At 40.9% G+C, this 22,952-nt stretch overlaps 1 long non-coding RNA gene across 2 annotated transcripts in view; it reads left to right on the top strand.

The window, feature by feature from the left end:
- Positions 1-22,952, top strand: part of LOC113898226 — a 32,921-nt gene that overhangs the window by 1,488 nt on the left and 8,481 nt on the right. For both annotated transcript variants that reach the window (XR_003512579.1, XR_003512577.1), the window contains exons 2-3: positions 4,096-4,207; positions 4,869-4,920. This is a non-coding gene — a long non-coding RNA (uncharacterized LOC113898226). The remainder of the gene's footprint in view (positions 1-4,095; positions 4,208-4,868; positions 4,921-22,952) is intronic.

Consider the following 22,952-nt stretch of genomic DNA (forward strand, 5'->3'; position numbering starts at 1 on the left):
ACATGTTTTTTAAGTGACTGCATTACTGATTACATAAGACACTAAAATCTTTTTAGAAATACGTATAATGGTAATGTTTTTAGAACCAAATTATAAGAATAATTAACAATTGGGAAATGTATTTTTTTCTACTTCTCAAGTTCATTGCTATCCTAAGAAAAAACTTCTTCCTGATTTGGAAAATGAACTTGGAGCCAAGATTTACTTTCTCTTAGGAAGGAAACTTCCATAAAGATTTTTCATCTTTTGATCCTCTTAGGAAAATGAGGTTTATCACTCTTTAGAAAACAAAATTCTTGATGTTTTCTTGCATTCCTTTTACACAAACATAGAAGTGTTTTTGAAGTGCAAAAACAGAATCATAGTTTTTTTAAATAGCTAACTTTTAGCCAACCTTCCATCCAAGTGAATCAAAAAGTTTTAAATCCATAAAATACTCCCACATGTTTCTAACTAGAAAGATGATGGTGGATACCAAATTGTAAACTTTTAGTCAATATTGTCTCAGTATTTTTGCATGTATTTTTTGTTTTGTTATTTTTGTTTGTTTCAACAAACGACAGTTCTCACATTTTGAATGTGTGGTTTTAGCAGCAGTTCTCACATTCAAAATAAATTTATATAGACTCTATTCAACAAATGTATATTGAGTATTCCCAAAGTATGAAAAATTATACTGTGCTGTTAGCTTTCCATTTGGATTAGACTTTTATATTGGTTCATATATGTGTTAATTTTATTGACTAATTCTTAATTTTTTAATTAAAAAAATTTAATGTGATATATTTTGCATTCAATGAAATTTTAAATTATCAGTCCTATTAAAAAGGTAGAAGAAGACTAAAAGAAGATTAAATGTAAGTAAAATTAGAAATATATAGCATATAGTAAGCATATGGTGTCAGGGCTTCCATAGTGGTTCAGACGGTAAAGAACTAGCCTGCAATGCGGGAGACCTGGGTTCGATCACTGGGTTGGGAAGATCCCCTGGAAGAGGTCAGGGCAACCCACTCTAGTATTCTTCCCTGGAGAATCCCCATGGACAGAGGAGCCTGGCGGGCTACAGTCCATGGGGTAGCAAAGAGTCGGACACGACTGAGCGACTAAGCGCATATGGTGTAAGACTCGCAATATAAGCTTGTGTGGACATCTAAGATAGTATGTTATTGGCCCTAGTCGCTCCTCCCCCACTTGCTGTTCTCCGTGTCCACACTTTGCTGGATCTCGTTTCCATTCTCTCCCACAGCAGGCATGCCTCTAACTGACTGACTTAGATTGAGTTCATTCTCTACCCTGGCCTTAGTCATTCGAATTGCTTTGGTTAATAGAAGGAAGCAGTCGGTACTTTGCTAGCTCCAAGACTAGGCCTCAAAAGATTTTTCCACTTTATCTCTTGTGCTCCTCCCATCCCTGGGTGCGACATGCCGGGGGCTAGCAACAGGTCCCAGAAGTAGGAATGTAGACATGGAGGGTGAGTTGCCCCAGGCAACTTGTCAAACACAGCCCAGAGCAGAGCTCCCAGTTCACTTGGACCCAGAGCCCAGCTCATATCTGCTATGTTACTTTTTAGGACTGTCACAACAAAGTACCACGGGCCAGGCTGTGTAAACAACGTAAATGTATTTTCCCAGAGTTCTAGGGGCTGGAAGTCTGCAATCAGGGCCTGGTAGGGTTGGTTTCTTCTGGTCTCTCTCCTGGTCTTTCAGATGAGTCTTCAAGATGACATGGTGTTCTCTCTCTATGTATGTCTATGTCCAAATTCTTCTTGTTAGAACACCAATGGAATTGGAATAGGGCCTGCCATAATGACCTAATTTTAACTTGATTAATTCTTTAAAGGCACTGTCTCCAAATACAGTCACATTTTGAGGTACTAGGGATTAGGATTTCAAACTATGAAGTTTGGGAGGACATGATTCAACACATAATGTTGGCCAAACTTAGTCTAGATCAAGCAGCCCAACAGACTCAGGAGCTATAATAATAAATTAGCATTTTAAGGCACTAAATTTTTAAGTAGTTTATAATAAAACTAACTAACCAATACAAATGATATAAAAAGGTACTTACATAGTTACAAGTGATGAGATTTTGAGTAATTTAAAAATATTTTCTTTAAGAGCGACACTACATATTCTTTTAAACTAGTGTTTTTGACTATAAAGTAATACTTTTCCATCATTTTAAAAACAGAAGATACAGTAATATATAAAATATCAAAACAAATATCTAGGGACTTCCATGGGACTTCCGTGGAGGTCCAGTGGTCAAGACTCTATGCTCCCAATGGAGGAGGCACAGGTTGGACCCTGGTTGGGGAACTGAGATCCTACATGCTATGCAGATCAGCCAAATATATATACATATCTGCCAACCTGAGAGGAAATTATCTTCCTATTTACAAACATACATTCATACATATTTTTCCATTAACAGTCATACATATTTTTACCAAAACAGGTATTCTATCATACATACTTTAAACTGCTTTTTTTTAATAAAAATTTTTTCCAAGGAGAGCATTGTTAGTAAGTATAGAGCTCTCTCGTAATTTTAATGACCACATAGTATGCCATTTTATCAATTTCCATAATTTATTTACTAACTTCTTGTTGGCTAGTATATAAATTGTACTTGGAGAAGGAAACAATAACCCACTCCAGTATTCTTGCCTGGAGAATCCCATGGACAGAGGAGCCTGGCAGGCTATAGTCCATGGGGCTGCAAGAGTCGGGCACAACTTGGTGACTAAACCATCACAGAAATTGTACTCATTTTTCATGATTTTTATTTTTCCACTAAACAGAAAAAAATGTAACATATCCTTCTAAAATCCTCTGGGACCTGGGATTGAAAACACAAGATACATGTAGAGACTATTCTTGCTAACTGTAGCTTATTGTAAGATTTAGTTTCTTCCAGTCTTACATAGATTTCTGCCAGTTTTACCTTGGTGTAAAGGTAAGTGGATTGAAATGAAAATTATGATAACAAAAAGGGAGAGGATATATGAAGACACATAACGGGCTCACTTTGCTGTGCAGCAGAAAGTAGCACAACATTGTAAAGCACCCATGCCCCTGCTGCTGCTGCTCACTAACTCAGTCATGTTCAACTCTCTGTGATCCAATGGACTGCAGCCTGCCAGGCTTCTCTGTCCATGGACTTTCCCAGGCAAGAATACTAGAGTGGGTTGCCATTTCCTCCTCCAACTATACTCCAATAAAAATTAACTTTAAAAAAGAATGATGGTTTCTTTTAAGCAGAGCTGATGGTTTCATTTTATGAAGCATGAATCCAATCAGAATCTCCTCAGTTATCTAGAAAGTGTGTGATGCTGGCCTATGCACTCCAGAAGTGAAGCAGACACAAATGTGGTTTCAACTATCTTCCTCCCGAGCAGGGGGAACAGACAGGGAGGTGTACAGTTGACCCTGAGGAATCGCCACCTTAAGTCCACAAGGTTGCATACGGAATGAGGAAGTAAGTTCAATGTAAATTTGGGAAAGAAGTATGTTTTCTAATGTTTTAATTGATAAACTATACTTCTTCTTAAGAACACTGCTTTTCTTTCTTTAAAAAAGTTTTTTTTAGTTATTTGGCTGTGCTGGGTCTTAGTTGCAGCACTCAAGATCTTTGATCTTTATTGCAGCATTTGAACTCTTGGTTGTGGCATGTGGGATCTAGTTCCCCGACCAGGGATCCAACCTGGGCCCCCTGCACTGGGAGTGCAGGCTTAGCCACTGGACCACGAGGCAAGTCCCTCCTTTTCTTCTTGGTTGTTCTTTCTGAATAAGAGAAAAATAAAATTAGTTTCCCTCACATCTGGATAAATTTAACAACCCTCTATCTCTCTAAGGAAGAACCTCCCAGGTGATTATTTTCTTTGAAGTTCTAGGGTGGTTACTTTGTCCCTGGAGGTTTGGCCAGCCACATGTTAGTTGCGGTTCTGGTTTCTTTCCTGCCTCCTCCCAGTCCCTCTCAGTCAGCCTGGCCACAACAGGAGGTCAGCACTGATCTGACAAGAACCCTACCACTTCTGACCCCTCAAAGGTTCCCGGTGGTGCTAAACTGTTGGTGCCATTTGTTCCCCAGTTTGGACACCCCTCCTTGGTGGTGACTGGGCACCAGAGAATCTTTACTTCTGGAGAATGTGGTGGTGATGTGCTTGCAGCGTTTCTCCTCCAGGAAGCAAGGTGCTCATTGTGTAAGTAATGTTCCACATAGAAGTGTTTTTCTCTGCAAAGTCAGGAGCTTCCTTGGAGGGAACAATATTTTTATCTAAACACACTGTTTGAATTTAGGTTAGTGTGATACAGAAATTGTACAAAAGCCATGCCAACCTACTTTCTTCACTTCTGTCAGTAAATTTAGAAAGCACAGATTAGTGTAGCTATATTGAGCTTCATTTCATTTAATGCTTTTAGCAATGCTGTATGTTTTTAATATTAGGATTCTAGGGGAAAATATGCCATCTGATAATGTAAACGACAAATGTATTTACTGTAAACTTACTTGCTTTGGATACACTTGGTCAAAGGTCTGGGATTGCATAATGATGAGACTGGGGACCGACAGGTGTACATATATTCAATCAAGATGAAAAGGTCTGGGTCAAGGAAGAGATTAGATTTTATACTAAAGGATTCGTTAACAGAGGAAATATTAGAAGTGGAAGATAAGGCTAGAGTCATTATAACAACAACAACAATAATAGCAACATTAATGATAATTACAACAACTATAGTTAACTGAAAGGTTCCTATTGCCAAGCATCAGCCTTAGCATGTCATATACTTACATTGTTTCTTCTCCACAGCATTATAGAGATAAATATTAATATTATCATTATTATGTCCATTTTTCAGATCAGGAGATTGAGGTACAAAGTGATTAAGTGACTTGATCATCACCTTAAAGGTAAGAAGCTACAGAACTGAGATTTTTACCAATCTTGGGCTCTGAATTACAGCAGTATACAACTTCTGATCATCTTTCACTGTTCTGTACTGTGCAAGTTATTATTATCCATACTTTTGTAATAACTATAAACACTGAAGTGGAGAGAAAATTGCTCAAGTCTTCTTGAGAAACACTGTTGCAGGGAGCTAAGACCCAGGCCTCCCTCGCAATGGGCTGCATTATACCTACTATAGTCATTGCCAGATATCCTTGTCTAGATCTTTCTAAACACGAGATAAAATAGTACTTTTCAGGAATTGCTTTGGGACCTTCGCACAAAGTTTCCTACTGACAAATGCACTGTTCTTGTGGAGGGCACCCTCCAGAACGTAGGTCCTGGGTTGTCCAGGGTGGTCGGCTTGCAGTAGTTTCTCTCTGGCTGCCTCTCAGAATCATTAATAATGACTTTACCATCCATACTTTCTACACAAATGAACCCCACCTTTCCTCCTAGACCCACTCCTCAAGCCCTGTTTCCTCCTTAGTCACCTCCTTAGTCACCTCCATCCACTTCATTCCAAGTAAGTCCCCGGGCCCAGCCTCCTGGAGAACAGTGCCACTGTCAGTCCACGGATGGCCCAGGCGGTGATCCTGGCAGCCAGGTTGCTAAGGGGGAGAGGGAAAAAGAGGCACTGCCCCTCTCTCACGTGCTCTTCAAGGTCAGCAGAAGCTGCCTTCTCGGGAGCACAGCAAGATTCCCGACCAGTCGCGAGAGAGGGGTCGTTTCTTTACAGATTTAACAAAACTTGAGAGTGATGAATAGCTTCAACATGTCTTACTGATGTCATGTCCAACAGGTATCTATATCCACATTGACTCTTACAAGCTGTGAATGTAACAGCATTTGGGGTAGGCGTTGCATGGCCCAGTAATTAAGTTCATCTCAGGCCTCCTTGTTAAGGCCATTGAGGTCTATTACATCCTGCGTTTTCATTGACTGCAGAGAAGTCTTTGAAATTTTATTGTAATTTGTCCTGTGAATCTGGGCAGCAATCAACACTAAGTACAAAAAAGGAACAAACTGCTGATACACACAGACAACATGGATAAACCTCAATACCTTTATTCTAATTAAAAGACGGTATATGGTTCTACTTATGAAATTCTAGAAATGGCAAAACTATAGCAATAAAAAGACCAGAGGTTGCCTTTGGCCAGAGTTTGGAGGAGGGGGCTGACTTCAAAGGAAGGACACAAGAAAAATTTCCAGGATGGCAGACATGTTTTTATATTAATATCTTATGGTGGTGACTATAAGACTGTACAATTTCAACATTCATCAACTATACATATAACATGGGTGAATTTTATTATGTGTAAAGTATACCTTAATACAAGTGGAGGAAAACAAAGTAGCTTTAAAGACAATGTGAGAGGAATAAGCATTATGAAAATTGAGAGGAAGGGGTCTGTTCAGACGACTTTAAAGGAAGATTGGTTTGAACACCCAGACACGTCATAGAGGCGTCTCCTAGTTTAGCTCCGCAGGTCTCCCACTGCAGGTTTTGTGAAATTCACTGTACTGGGTTGTATATACAAAACCATGTTTCTGTGGATCACTTCTTGGATAATTTAAGGTATTTTCAAGAGTAACTTTGACTACACACGTTTGTGTCTCCTGTTCACTTCAGGTCCCATCGGGCTAGAAGACGCAGGTCCACAGTCATAGTGCTGGGATGGGGCAGCTGGGTTGGATTTTAAGGTCAGGATCTAAGGCTGGACAAACAGCCTTCGAAAGAGAAAGCCACCCTCTCCACCCATTCCCAAGGCTCACTCCCAAAGCGAGCCGTATTGCGTTCATCATAACTGGCTACCACATCACTTCGGGTGTTCACACTGTTGCTTCAGACACACAACTGCAGCAGTTGTTAGCTTCCAAGAGGGAGGTGTTTGCAGAGCTGGCCTCGTAATTACTTATGTTGGCGTCAGCTTCTCCTGGCATCACCTTGATCAGGGCTGTCACGTTCCCCCAATACATAAGGCGGAGGTGAACAGCTAGCAGCTATGCAATCACCCAGGCCTCACTTTTATCTTGGCAGGATTCTGTTAACTTCTCTGGTGTCGACTTGGTCTCTTGACAATGGAATGTTAACCATTCACCCTTCCCTAAGTGTCAGCCAACACGCATTAACGCTCTCTTCTGACTCCATCCAGGCCTTTGCACATACTGTCCCTCTGCCAGGCCAACTCCTCAGCATCCTTAAACACTCCACTTATATCCCCTGCTCTTCAAGGCAACTCTCCCTGCTGCTTGCCACCCTCCTCCTCTGCAGTTGGGCTGAAGAGCCCCTCCTGGGGGTTTCCCAGCGCCTGGGTTTCCACCTGCCCAGTGAGGACACTCATCTGCGTCCTTATTGGTCTCCCCACTTGGCTCTGTGTACCCTAACCCAGAGATGCAAAGAAGATGGCTACTTTTCTTCTAAGCCTTATTATGACTTGTAAGAGTCTGGAAAATTTGTGTTAAATAGTAGAGGAACCGAATATCATCCCTCTAGAGCTTCAAATGAGATAATGGATGTAAAGCATAAAACCTAACACCTGACGTACAGTAGACACAGTAGACAGTATTAGTCTTGCGTTCACTCCCCTAACTCCTCCAAATCCCGCTTTTGTCTGACTCTGTCCCTCGGGGAGAAGTGATTCAATGGAATCCACTCAGAGTGATCCCTCACTGCAAGGAATGATGGGATTTGGTTGGGAAATGTATATTTTTGGAATAGTTTCAAACTGAACTAGTTTTAAGAGGATATAGGTTCATCGATGAGGACATTTTATAGAGTGACAAATGATGACCTCACTTCTTGGGGATATATCTAGGAAATTAGCTTGTACATTAATTAAGTGATAATTGCATTTTGGTGTGATCTGAAACTCAATAAACACGTTATTGAAAACTGATAATTACAAATCATAACAATAATAGTAGATGTTTAAATTTACTGTGAATATTATTCAGCATATTCAGAACATGGCAAAGAAATATTTTAAAGTACAAATTCAGTTCTAGAAGTTAAACTTTTTTACCATTAAAATTAGTTAAATACGAATAGGTGGCACAGATTTGATCAGGTGATAAGGACTATTTTGGCCACTAGAGGGAGCTCATACTTTAAAAAATATTTGTAGGGACCACACTGTGCCACCAGCTGCCAATGTGGGTTTTAAAATTAGTAATGACGGTGCCCTGAATTTTTTTTTTTTTTTGGCAGCTTCTTTCATTATTAACGTTCCAAAGGGATGGATAAGTGACAAAAATTGTAAATCAATATGAATATATTAGAAATGTTTTCTAGCAATGTTCAAAAGGGTAATCTCTGATGGCACATACAATTACAGATATAAATTACTTTCTCTTTTTTTCCAGAACATAAACTGTTTTTTTAAAGGTACTTTCTTTTAAATACAACATTTATTCAAAAGTAAAAGTTTTAGAATTATTTGTTTTCATTTTTTTCACGGATGGGAGAATTGGTATCATAATTTTACTATTTCACATACAATACGTGTGTGAAATATATAGTGTTTCAGGGTCATATGAACCTCTGGAATGTCTCCTAAATCTAGTTTTACCCTCTTCTTACTGCCACACCAAGTGCAAGAGCTTGTTCTCCCCAGATGGTCGTAACACTTTTTTATTGGCCTCCTCTCCGTCATAGACGACTCCTGCCTACTGTCTCCCAAATGCAATTGACTGTATTTATACACTGCTCTCAGACTAGTTTTCCTGAAAAAAGTTTTTTATCACACACCTTTCTGCCAAGAAACCCATAGTAATTCCCTATTTCTATAAAACAAAGCCACAAATTCCTTCTTGGCATTTAAGATCCAATTCGATATCACCTCCTCTTCAGGCCCACGAGCTTCGGGCTGGATTAATCCTCTATTTTCCTCAAGTTCTTTTTTTTTTCCCCCAAGTTCTCATGGTACTTTTTCTCTGTGAAAGTGGAAGTGTTAGTCGATTAGTCATGTCCACCTCTTTGAAACCCCATGGATTGTAGGCTGCCAAGCTACTCTGTCTATAGAATTCTCCATGCAAAAATACTGGAGTGGGTATCCATTCTCTTCTCCAGGGGATCTTCCCAACCCTGGGATCAAGCCCAGGTCTCCTGCATTATAGGCGGATTCTTTATCATCTGTGCCACCAGGGAAGTATTGACCTTTATTTTATGGTTCCTTGTGAGCATGTCTCAGAGAAGGCGATGGCACCCCACTCCAGTACTCTTGCTTGGAAAACCCCATGGACGGAGGAGCCTGGTAGGCTGCAGTCCATGGGGTCGCTAAGAGTTGGACATGAGTGAGCGACTTCACTTTCACTCCTCACTTTCATGCATTGGAGAAGGAAATGGCAGTGTTCTTGCCTGGAGAATCCCAGGGACGGGGGAACCTGGTGGGCTGCCGTCTATGGGGCCGCACAGAGTCGGACACGACTGAAGCGACTTAGCAGCAGCAGCGAGCATGTCTAGTGTAATATCCAAGAGCAACTTCTCTAAATGTATGAGTCCTTCCTCTGACCAGACAGCAAGATTTGCCTTAGCAAATATTTGAAGCCAAAGTTCTGCCTAAGAGGACCAGACTGGGGAGACATTCAGAGGCGGCATGGATAGAACCTGGTGTTCTATTGCTGTCAAGCCATCACACAATTATTGGTTTAAAGTAACAATTTGATATTATCTCTCAAGTTTCTGGGGATTGTCTAGACCCAGCTGGATCATTCTTGCTTGATGTCTCAAGTGTGTTTGCAGTCAGATCGTGGCTGGGCTGGAGTCATTTGAATGCTCAACCAGGCTGGACATCCAAGATGGCTTCTTCACTTATGCATCTGCCATCCAGGCTGAGAGGGCAGAAATCTCTAGGGGCTCACCAAGCATTTTGTTCTCTTCATGCAGTTCTTCCATGTGAACCACATAGGATTCCTCACAGCATGGTGGTCTCAGATTAGACTTCTTACATGGCGGCTGACTTTCCCCTAAACGGCCATTTCAAAAGACCCTAGTATGAGCAGCAAGGCTTCTTGGACGTCACATGGGATCACCTCCTCCACAGTGCTGGTCCAGACTCAGTGTGGGAGGGGACTGCACAGGAGCCCTGTACTGGGAGGAGTGGTTGTTAAGGGGCCATCTTTGGAGACTAGCTCCCTCACCTGCCAACATTTTCAGTATGGAAATCACCTGAAGATAGACCAGTCAGAAGAACTGAGAAGATCAGGGTGATGAAAACTTAATTGCAAGACAAAAGGGAGGGTCAGTCAATATTGTTTAGTATGTCCATAGATCCTTTTACATTCTCCCCATCGAGAGATGGGGGTTGTTTCCTCCCTCCAAAACTGGACTGGCTTTTCTGACTGTGATGCTATGTAACTTCCAAGGAAAGTTCAAAAAAGGCAGTCACGATATTTCTAACTTGCCTATTGGAATACAAGCTCTTGTTACCTTCAACTTCTATATAAGCAACCTACCTTCCTGAGGCTGCCATGTTGTGAGGAAGCCCAATACAGTTCACATGGGATATTGTACATACGGTCATTATTTAGATGTCATATAAAGTGCAGGCTGGGAATTCCCGATATCCTCTCTCTGGAGGGATGTTTAAATTCTCAGATGCTTAGGAGAGGGTCACGGGATTTGGATAGAGAAATGATTTTGTAACCCTAAAGACCTTCTTAAGACAAAATTGAAGGCTGAATTAGGACTTGGCATGGGCAAGAATAAAGTTACAGAAGGAAGGATACAGAATATCCATCAAATAACTTTGGACCAGCTGCTTTTTCCCTCCTATTTTAGGCTAAGTGTTTAGTGTACTGTTCTTTCCTTTAGTTCACCCTTTGAAACTCTTTTCTCTTTTCTTTTCTTTTTTTTTTTTGTGTGTGTTTTTGAACTTTTGTATTGAGGTATAGCTGATTAACAATGTTGTGATAGTTTCAGTTGAACAGTGAAGGGACCCAGCCATACATATACATGATCCATTCTTCCCCTAAACCCCATTCCCATCCAGGCTGCTACATAACATTAAGCACAGTTCCATGTGCTATACAAAATGTCCTTGTTGATTATCCATTTTAAATATAGCAGTGTGTACATGATCATCCCAAATGCCCTCATTATCCCTTCCCTCTGGCAACCATAAGTTCATATTCTAAGTCTGTGAGTCTCTTTCCATTTTGTAAGTTTATTTGTATCATTTCTTTTTATATTCTACACATAAGTGATGTCATGGATTATTTCTTCTTCTCTGTCTGACTTACTTCTATCAGTATGACATTCTCTAGGTCCGTCTGTGTTACTTCTAATGGCATTATTTCATTCTTTTTAATGGCTGAGTAATATTCTTTTGTATATGTGAACCACATCTTTTTTATCCATTCCTCTGTCGATGGACATTAAGTTGCTTCCATGTCTTGGCTATTGTAAACAGTGCTGCCCGAACATTGGGGTGCATCTATCCTTTCAGATATTCTCTGGATATATATCCAGGAGTGGGATTGCAGGGTCATATGGTAGCTCTACTTTTAGCTTTTTAAGGAATCTCAATACTGTTCTCCATGATGGCTGTAGGAATTTACATTCCCACCAATAGTATAGGAAGGTTCCCTTCTCTCTACACCCTCTCCAGAATTTGTTTGTGGATTTTTTTGATGATAGCTATTCTGGCTGGTGTGAAGTGATATCTCTTTGTAGTTTTTATTTGCATTTCTTGATTAATTAGTGAAGCTGAAGATCTTTTTATGTGCCCATTGGCCATCTGTGTGTCTTCTTTGGAGAAATGTCTATTTAGGTCCGCTGCCCATTTTTTGAGTGGGTTATTTGTTTTGATGCTGTTAAGCATCATGAGCTGTTTGTATATTTTAGAAGTTAATCCCTTATCGGTCACATCATTTGCAAATATTTCCTCCCAATCTGTGGGTTGTGCTTTCATTCTATTTATTGTTTCCGTTGCTGAGCAAAAACTTCTGAGTTTGAGTAGGTCCTATTTGTTTATTTTTGATTTTATTTCCAATTTCCTGGGAGATGGATCAAAAAAGATGTTGCCGTGATTTCTGACAGAGTGTTCTGCCTATGATTTCCTCTAGGAGATTTATAGTGTCCAGTCTCACATTTAGGTCTTTAATCCATTTTGTGAAACTCTTTATTTCTTTAAAGATCATTTCACTTAAAAGTTAAAGACTTGCCATGGCCGCTGTAGGTGTGAAAAGCCTGGAAGGAAACCGTTTGGGCATGTTTGGGGAAGTTATGATTGGAGGGGCACTGGCGCCGGGGTCCCACACCGACTCCTTTAGTCCTGCTGCTCTGCTGCTTGTGTCTCTGCAGCACAGTCGAACATTCCCAGAAAAGTAGTAACAAACAAGCATCCAGTTAAGGAAAGAGGATGACATCGTTAGAGAAAAGAAAACGGGAAGACTTCTGGTCAAGAAGATGAGATAGTTAGGGGGGAAAAAAGTCTCGAACCACTGGTCACTCTTTCAGGCTTCCCAGTGGAAACTTGGTGCTTCAGATAAACAAAGGCATTGGCAGGAAGGAAGCTGAAGCTCAGAGGAGGGGGCTGGCAGGCCTACGAAACTAGCAGGGACAATTGGAAGAGAAGCCTAGGCTGGCAATCCCTGGGTCTCTTCTTCAACAACTTTTGGGTCCCTCTTTCAGAAAGAAGGCTCCTGGGGACACCCTCTGGCCTGAGGGACGTGGGAGACTCTGAAGCTGCCCAGAGAGCAATAAATACAGGGTTTTGCGCTTGTAACTGGAAAGAAGTGGGCAGCACTAGAAGCAATAGGGTTGAGGGTATGAGGGACCTTCTTGCCAAACCCATTCCCAGACTTCCTAACTCTCTAGGAACAGAAGAGAGAATGCCATGGCCAGTTTCCTGTCATTCAATCAGTGGAGTCGGGGCCCCCACAAGTGTTCACTCTGAGAAAACAAACGCACAAGAGAAAAGGACGAAAAGCCAGCTAGGCAACTCCAAAGGAATCAGTGGCTAAGCTCATGGGCAACCCGCTTCAGTGCAGGAAATAAGAAGATCCGAGTGAGGTCATTTATTTTGGGGTGGGGGGGGAGGGGCAATAGTGCATACCTGCGCAATTAAGTCAGAGCTCCAGATTTGGGGCGCAGGGAGGAGCAGCCTGCCCGCACGCATTGTAGAGCAACCAGCCTGCTTGCAGAGCAGTTGCCAAGTCCCTTAGGGTCATTAAGAAACTAACCGAAGTTCAACACCAAGAGTTGCTTTCCTGGGAAGTTGCCCCAGGGAGGAGGGGTGGGGGCACTGGAAGGTAATGAGAGTTCCTAGGAGAACTTTTGTGATCCACTCCGAGTATGTTTGCAAATTCCTAGATGCATTCAACGAGTTACCTTTTCATGAAAATGCCTTTCCCTCAATAGATCGTACTGACGTTTTGGAGTCACTTCTTCAGTGACTTCTTCAGTGATGCGCTTTTCCTTTATGGCCTTTGATCGTCAACTCCCTGCGTGATGTTACTTTGGGGTGAACAATATATAATAACTTTCTCATGGACTGTTCTGCTCAGCATGTGTTTCTAGAGACAGCTTGAGGAGCTTTGGGGTGTGAAAGAGTATCAGCATGGCCTATCACACAGTATTCTGTACCAAAAAATGAATGAGTTTAGGTATTACAAAGAAAAGAAGGCATAGGTCAAGAATCCAGAAAGGTCAGTAGCTCACCGTCTTTCAACAAATAGAGATTCCTTCACTCTTGGGTGGTACTTCCCACTCTTTTACAAAAGGTGGTACCTTTCTTTTGACTTAACTCATTCTGTTCATATTTTCCAGAACTCCAAATAGGCAGAATTGATTAACTTAAAAGTGGGGGTGGGGAGAGCAAATGCTCAGATAAAAAAAAAATCTCTCCTAAGGACTTTTAAGTGGATCCGGCTGCTTTCACCTGATAACTGCTATCTTTTCTGACACTTTCTACTCTGGGTTATGACAAGTCACACCAGCCTTGTGAGCTCACAAGTCACATAGAGGGAAAGGTGGGGACACCTTGGTGCAACAATGGACCCAGAATGGGAAAGCAAAGGGAATGGGCAGCTGGCCACATTAATCAGATGATTTTGTATCCCAGGGAAATGTACAGGCTGCTTCTGGGACTAAGATGCAACAAGACATTTCTTTGCAGGCTCCTCGCACATGCCACAGAGAGGGCCCTGACCTGGGCCTGCTGGTCTTAACGTTTTCCTTTACATTTTTTTTTTTTTCCACTTAAACTTTTTCTCTGGAAACAATCACCTGGTGAAGATTCACCCTAGATGTCAGTGAGGCGTCACTAGACACAGCTGGGTTCTCACACCGGTAGAAATGTGTATATTATTTTATTCTACAGCAGCATGCAGCTCGAGGGATCTTCATTCCCCGACCAGGGATCAAACCTGCCGTCTCTGCAGTGCAAGTGTGGAGCCCTAACGCCTGAACCACCAGGGAAGTCCCAGGAATGTGTCTCAAATGGAATGCCCTGGAATGATTCATGGGGAATCCAGTGAACTGTTTGTGGTCCAGGCCTCTGTTGCATAGATGTTGGTCCAGGCAGTGCTTTTTCAAAATGGTAGAAGTTACAACTGAAATTTAATACAGTTAAATATATCTGCATATATATTCATATCTAAGACAGCTGCATAAGAAAGATGCAGTTTTAATGTATCAAATGGGACTGCTTTTCCCTCCCCAACATAATAATAAAACTTTCCTCTTTCTCTCCTGCAACTTTGCTATGTTTGATTGTGTGCTTAAAGCAGATAGTCTAAAGAAGTTGTAACTATTGCCCTGTGATTGGCTTACAAGAAGCTGAGAAATGAAGAGTTCACTGTTGTGATTATTTAAGTATAACAGCTGCAACAATAAAAATGCCTATATTTGACTGCATTGGAATCTCATAAAATGTCCGTTTAAGTTACCCAAATTCAACCACCATTAGTAATAAGGGCTGATAACTGCCTTCTGGTTGTCTCAGTAGCAGATTATTTGGACTGAGCTTCCAACAGGAGACTGACTCTTCACCTGGGCTCAGCCAACAGTGTTGTGTTCTAATGTCGTACGAAAAGGTCACTTCATGTGACATACTTAGAGCTTGTACGGTGGAAGATTTTGAGATCTGTTTTGACTCTTCACTGTTTCTATCATACATATGGATGATGTGTTTCCACCTGGATACATGATGGTGTTCCAGTGAGGACTAATGGAGAACAGGCAACCATGAGACATTCCTCTCCATGTGCTCTCACTCTTGATGCTTTGACCTGGAAATTAGAATTAGGAACATTAATATCAGGGAAATGGAAGTCAGTTACCCTGACATTCTCATATTATTGGAGAAAAATCTAAGTATAGAGCTTTATTATTAAAATCAAGCAATTTTATTAGAAACAAAAATATTTTCCTGCTTTTTTATTTCAAGTAGAATATTTGTCTGAAAACTGAGATTTTCTGCAGCCATCTTGCTGGGGTTCAGATGTGAGAAGGGATTTTTGCTCTCAGTTGAAACCCTCTACATCCCAATGCCACTCTTGTGCTCAGAGACAAATAAGTGACTGAGCTTGGTTTGGTTTTAAATCGTAGTTAGGATGGAGTGTTTGGTAGGGGTGTTTGAGCAGGGACTGGGCCTAAGGTTGCTTGGCTCATGAGGCCTGATGTTTTTCCTGACTGAGGTGCTATGATTGAATTTATATGTTTTTATGACTGCAGGCTTATTTCCTGGTTTTTCAGATTTAAAGAAACTATTTGAAATAATAAACTTCCTTTTTCTCTTGTGATTGAATCTATGCTGGTAATAAAAAAAATAAGGAACAGCTGTGCAGAGGGGTAACCATGACTCCAAAACTTCTTGCCAACTTTAGTTAACAACAAAGGCCTGAAATGCAAAAAGTGAAAATCTTTTTGGGAGCCAGCATTCTGGTCAGCTTCATCCTAACCCTTGTGGTATTCTTGATGTTGCATGCTTGGGAGAAAGCAGTGAATCACGGGGTTTTAATCCTGGAGATTTGGGAGCTGGGGGAAGCATTATGGTAGAATTTCCTTTTTGCTACCTGGTCTCATTTATTGGTAAATCTGAACCCCACCATCAATCCCTCTTTTCCTCTCTCCAGGTATATATACCTACTCAACTCCCTAATGAAAATAAACTCTTCAACAGCAGACCTCATCCTAGACAAAAGCAGAAGGGAGCTGAACACAGACTTAAGGAAAGTGTATAGATTCCTTATCCTCTACAGGGAGAGAGAAAGTACAGAAAAATAAACATTTTTATTATCTAATATACACAATTTGACCTATGTTTAGTGCTGTGCATTATTATTATACTGGAACCTGAGTCTCAAGAACAGGCTTCTGGAATGCCATTCTGGTCTGCATGTTTGATTCTGTCAAAGGTGTTTGGGAATTGAAATTCTGTCTTATTTCCCCACTAAACTCACAGTGATTATACATGATTTTCCGAAACTGAGCAGAGCCAATTTCTCATGTCTACAAATGGTTCATATTGACACAAGGTGGTGAGGAGATTGCTGAAATGGCTGTATCTTGGGAAAACTTTATAAGAAAGATGGTGTATGAGAAATGTTTGATGAAGGAAAAGGACAGACAGGTGGAGAAGAGAAGCCAGGGGGAGTTTGGAAGGGGGCAAAGAGCTTGGTATTGCAGGAGTGGGCGTCATGTGATGGGGTGGGATGAGTGGAACCGATTGGCTAGAACTGAGACCTCTGTCGAGTTAAGCAAAGGGTTGCAATGAAGTGGTGTTTGGCATGAACCTTAAACTAATGGTTATGATCTCTAATTTAAAGAAGTAGGTTAGCAACTTAGATTCATGAAATGATTGAATGTTAGCTGTTGGTAAATTTCTCAGTGAGGTGCTATAGTTAAAACGGATAACCGAGGACCTACTGTGTAGCACATGGAACTCAGCTCGATGTTATGTGGCAGCCTGGATGGGAGGGGAGTTTGGAGGAGAATAGGTACATGTATATGTATGTTTTAGTCCCTTCACTGTCCATCTAAAACTATCACAACATTTTTTGTTAATTGGCTATACCCCAATACAAAATAAAAAATTAAAAAATTCTGAGTGAGGGATAATGTCATGAAAAAGAGGCATGAGAAAGATTATTCTTAATCCCTATGGGAGAATCTAGAGGAATGAACTGTAGAAAAGGTTGAATAATCTACAGTGGGGCCTAAAGAGCCATGACTTGAGTCAGGTGTGTAGCAAGAGAACAGATCAAAGTATTGTACGTGAAGGAAAGAATTACTGTGAGAGAGTGACTCCAGGATTAGAGAAGAGGCTAAGAAACACTGTGGTTGAAGGGAAACCCAAGGTAAAGTAATGCCACCAATGACAATGGAGGAAGTGGAAAGAAAGAGGAACTGCTGCAGTAAAAAGAATGATCAGTAGGTGTAGAGTATGGCACGTAACAACTTCTTGAGAGGTAAAGTTAGCAGAAAGTTGTGGTACATAAAACATTTTGTTGATGTCTAAATGGCCATGTTTAAATTTTATGTTGTTATTATTGCTGTTCAGTTACCCAGTCATGTCTGAATCTTTGAGACCCCATTGACTGCAGCACGCCAGGCCTCCCTAACCCTACCCATCTCCCTAACTTTGCCCAAGTTCATGTTCATTGCATTGGTGATGCCATCCAGCCATCTCTTTCTCAGCCTTCTTCTCCTTCTGCTCTCAGTCTTTCCCAGCATCAGGGATTTTTCCAATGAGTCAGCTGTTCGTATCAGGTGACCAAAATACTGGAGTTTCAGTTTCAGCATCAGTTCTTAAGATTGACTGGTTTGACTTCCTTGCTATTCAAGGGACTTTCAGGAGTCTTCTCCAGCACCACAGCTTGAAGGCATCAATTCTTTGGTGTTCTGCCTTCTTTATGGTCCAGCTCTCACAACTGTATGTGACCATGGGGAACACCATAGCCTTGACTATACACACCTTTGTCAGCAGAGTAATGTCTCTGCTTTTCAACACACTGTCTAGGTTTGTCATCACTTTCCTGCCAAGAAGCAATCATCTTCTGATTTTGTGGCTGCAGTCACCATCCACAGTGATTTTGGAGCCCAAGAAGAGGAAATCTGTCACTGCTTCTACCTTTTCTCCTTCCTCCTTTGCCCATTTGCCATGCAGTAATGGGGCCAGATGTCATGATCTTAGTTTTTTTTAATATTTAGTTTTAAGCTGGCTCTTTCACTCTCCTCCTTCACCCTCATCAAGAGGCTCTTTAGTTCCTCTTCACTTTCTGCCATTAGCGTGGTATCATCTGCATATGTGAGATCATTGGTGTTTCTCCATCCTGTCTTGATTCCAGCTTGTAACTTGTCCAGCTGGGCATTTCTCATAATGTGCTCAGCGTCTAGGTTAAACAAACAGGGTGACAGCAGACAGCCCTGTTGTACTCCTTTCTCAGTCCTGAACCAATCATTGTTCCATGCAGGGTTTTAACTGTTGCTTCTTAACCCACATATAGGTTTCTCAGGAGACAGGTAAGATGGTCTGGTATTCCCATCTCCTTAAGAGCTTTCCAAAGTTTGTCATGATCCACACAGTCAAAGGCCTTAGCTTAGTCAATGAAACAGAGGTAGGTGTTTTTTTGGAATTCCCTTGCTTTCTTTATGATCCAGCAAATGCTGGCAATTTGATCTATGGTTCCTTTGCCTTTTCTAAAACCAGTTGATGTCTACAAGTTCTTGCTTCACATAATGCTGAAGCCTAGCATTCAAGATTATAAGTGTGACCTTACTAGCATGGGAGATGAGTGCAATTTTCTGATGATTAGCACATTCTTTGGTACTACCTTTCTTGGGGATTGGGATGAGGATTGACCTTTACTAGTCCTGTGGCCACTGCTGGGTCTTACAGATTTGTGGACATATTGAGTGCAACACTTTGATATCATCATCCTTTTGGAGAAGGCAATGGCACCCCACTCCAGTACTCTTGCCTGGAAAATCCCATGGATGGAGGAGCCGGGAAGGCTGCAGTCCATGGGGTCCCTGAGGGTCGGACATGACTGAGCAAATTCACTTTCACTTTTCACTTTCATGCATTGGAGAAGGAAATGGCAACCCACTCCAGTGTTCTTGCCTGGAGAATCCCAGGGATGGGGGAGCTTGGTGGGCATCATCCTTTAGGGTTTTGAATAGTTCTACTGGAATTCCATCACATCCACTAGTTTTATTAACAGCAGTGCTTCTTAAGGCCCACTTGACTTCACACTCCAGAATATCTAGCTCTGGGTGACTGAGCACACCATCGTAGTTATTTGATTCATTAAGATTACGTAGATAATGTAAAAGACTTCTCAGAAAGATGTTTATTTTGATCTTTACCTTAGTGACAGCAGTTTGGCTCACAAATGTGTCTTTTAGCAGCTGGTAATTTCTTCCAAGGAATCACTTCCTTGGCTCTGGGAAGGCACACTTTAAGAAGTGCAAGAGCTGGGATATGAGGGCACAAGAAGCAAAGTAGATGAACAGTGACATGGGGAGATTAAAACAAAAACAGAGTGAATGTATGTACCATGTCAGGAGGTCTTGCTTGTGCTTAATGGGTTCTGGAAAATCACTGATGGTTTTTTAAGCCAGAGGGTGACATGGTCAAGTGCATGTTAGAAAAACCCAACTGGCAGCAGTTAGGACTGGAGATTAAAGAAGAGGGGATCTTACAAGTGAGACTGCTGCCTGCAAGGGAATTATTTAAAGAACGAATAGAAATCCCATTTGCTAGAAAATATTAGTTATGAAGATGCTGATATTGGGACAACTAAATCACTTGGGCTAAATTTCCATTATTTTTAGACTTAACAGTATGAACAGGGTATATTAGAGCTATACTACAGAAGGTCATTGGATAGTTAGAGGTTGAAAAGGAGAAGAGGAGACTTGCATGGTGGTTCAGTGGTTAAGAATCTGCCTTGCAATGCAGGGGATGTGGGTTTGATCCCTGGTTGGAAACTAAACTGCCACATGCCACGGAGCAGCTACTGAAGCCGAGTGAGCCACAACTAGAGAGTCTGTGCGACACAAAGAAAGGAATCACATGACACAGCAAATATCCCAAGTGCAGTAACTAAGACCTGAGGCGGCCAAAGAAATAAAAATTAAAAAAGAAAAAAGGAGAAGGTATATAGAATATTCTTAGGATATGTGTGTATACAGAAAGAGAATTGGTTTACTCAGCTGTGGGGGCTAACTAAACAAGCCCAGGTCCACAGGATAAGCAGTTAGGAAGGGAAAGTAACTAGCCAGCTCAAGTTCATGGATTTCCAATTCATTATTCTGAGAGAAAATTATACCAAACTGTTGCCTCCACTTTTGATAGGAAGAAACTGGTGACAATTTCTATTTTCAACTTTTTTATTGTCAACTGTTTTTAAATAAGAAAATGAATGTAAGGTCTTCTCTGGTGGCTCAGTGGTGAGAAGTCTGCCTGCCAATGCAGGAGGCATGGGTTCTATCCCTGGTCCAGAAGGATCCCATGTGCCACAGAGCAGCTAATAAGCCCATGCACTACAACTGTTGAGCCTGTGCTCTGCAACAAGAGAAGCCACTGCAACGAGAAGCCTGCACACTGCAACTAGAGGGTAGCCCCCACTCTCCACAACCAGGGAAAGTTCTCATCAGCAACAAAAACCTGGCACAGCCAAAAATAAAGAAATAAAATTTTTTTAAAAAAGAAAATGAATGTGAAATACCAAGTCAGGCAATACATTAAAGATTTCAAAGAGTAAGACAATGTAAATGAGGAGCTAGATCATATGAAATTGCTGGAAGAAAAAAGAGGAGAGAATAAAGAGAAAGGAGGAAAAAAGAGAGGAAGGCGTCTAGGCTGGCATTTGCTGGAGTAGACACCCACTTAGACCTAGCAATACTGCCACCCTCCAGTGGTTTGGACTTTTTATTAAAGAGTTTCAACTATGCTGTGCAATCCTTAACTTACATTGCTAAAGTAATTTATTCTTTCAATAGGTATCTACTGAGCCTCTACTACATGCCAGATGTATGGCATATGTCAGAGCTAGGTAAACAGCAGTAAGCCAAGGAAGGCTTGTTGTGGCTGTTTTGTTTACCGAATCTTTTCTCAAGCCTGTGCATAATGAAGTAGGAATACATATAGGAAATGTAAGATATATTTTCATCCTAAGATAAAATCAGAAGATTAAAGAAATTCTAATCTGATGCTTAAATATTTCTCTGATGCTTCTATGTTTTTATTTTCATAGAAGGAAGTCATGATTATTACCCCTGTTTAGACACTTCCAGTCAGACATTACATGGTTTGTCCAAAATGATGCTTGTCCAATTTTTTTGAAACTTAATATAGATAATGAACAAAAAAAAAATCCAGAAAAACTGTGATTTCCCCAATGTTAAAATTTGATCATCAATAATTTCCCTTTGGTCTTCAGGAATTAAATTTGTTTAAAGGTTTTAAATTATCTTATAAGAGGCCTTGTCTTTTAAAGTATTTACATATCAAATAATGTGACGCTTAGAATTTTCTTCAAAATAATCTGGAGAAGAGAAAGTACATGAATGTATGGATGAAATAGGATTATGGAGTTGACAATTATGTTGAAATAGGAATTGGAGTTGATAATTATGAAAGCTAGGTGACAAGTACATTGTTGTTGCTGTTCAGTTGCTCAGTTGTGTCCGAATCTTTGAGACCCCATGGACTGCAGCATGCCAGGCTTCCCTGTCCTTCACTATCTTCCGAGTTTGCTCAAACTCATGCCCATTGAGTCAATGATGCCATCCAACCATCATCATCCTCTGTGGCATTCCTTATACAATTTTGTCCACTTTATATATATTTGACACTTTCCATAATAAAACACTTTTTAAACTATCATATGATATATAGAATAATATATCTAAATATATATGTATATACGGCATGTAATATATAATATATTTAATATAAAATATATAAACTATTATATGACTTTCTGGTGTGCTTAGAATCAGAATGTGAATGACAGATGAATTCAACCCACAGAATAAGAATTCTGCCACAACAGTCCTTCAACAGTGTTTTCAACCCTCTGAATGAAATGCCAATGTGATTTAATGAGTCAATTCAATGGTCTTTATAACAATATTTTATGTGTACTATCCTTGAGGGTCATGTTCTTGAAAAAAATTAGATAACTAAGAGAAGGAAAGAAAAACTTGTAACATCTCAGTTGTTTAACTAATTTGGAAGGAAAATAAACAAAAGTGTTTTTAGAGCCAACTTGAACATTTGGTGTCCATGGAGAAATGAAAACACTCTGAACTGAGATTGTAGATACAAGGCAAACAATACTACTTACCGACTGGAGAACCACGGCTGAGCAGTCACGTGGCGGGTGCTGTAAGTGGGCTCGCCTGGTGTGCACACAAGCCATGTGTTTAATACAAGTATTTATGTTGAGTGATTCCATAAACACAGAGTTTATGAAGAACTGGGGCTTATGAGAGTGTTTACATAATAACAAATACCTGATGGAAAGTTTAACTTATAATAATCAATTTTAGTGTTCCTGAACATCTGAACTTTGGGTACTTTGCAGTACTTCTAGTGTTTACTGGATACTTATACTGCCCCAGGCCCCACTCCGGGAACCGGAAAACCCAGAAGCAAAATGAGCAAGTTCTTGCCTTCATGAAGCTTATATTCTAATGGAAAAAATGATCAACATAATAGAGATGTATGTGTTGAGGAACAAAGTAAACAGGGCTGAGCAGGAAGTACAGGAGTGGGCGGGTAGATGGAGGAACAGTTGTCATTTTATAAAGAGAGCTTGGAAAAGGGGCCTGGCTAAGGACACTTATGATTCTGTCAACACGCAGACATTCGGGGACAGAATGCCACGCAGAGAACAGTGAGTCCCAGGCACTGAGATAACAGCATCCCTGAGGTGCTAGAGGACACCAAGGGGGCCATGGGTCAGGAGCAGAGAGAGCAGGGGAAAGAGATGGAAGCAAAGTGGTCAGACCAGGAAAGAGGTCTGAAAGGTC

The sequence above is a fragment of the Bos indicus x Bos taurus genome, chromosome 9 (genome assembly GCF_003369695.1).
Source record: "Bos indicus x Bos taurus breed Angus x Brahman F1 hybrid chromosome 9, Bos_hybrid_MaternalHap_v2.0, whole genome shotgun sequence".
NCBI classification, from domain to species: Eukaryota; Metazoa; Chordata; class Mammalia; order Artiodactyla; family Bovidae; genus Bos; species Bos indicus x Bos taurus.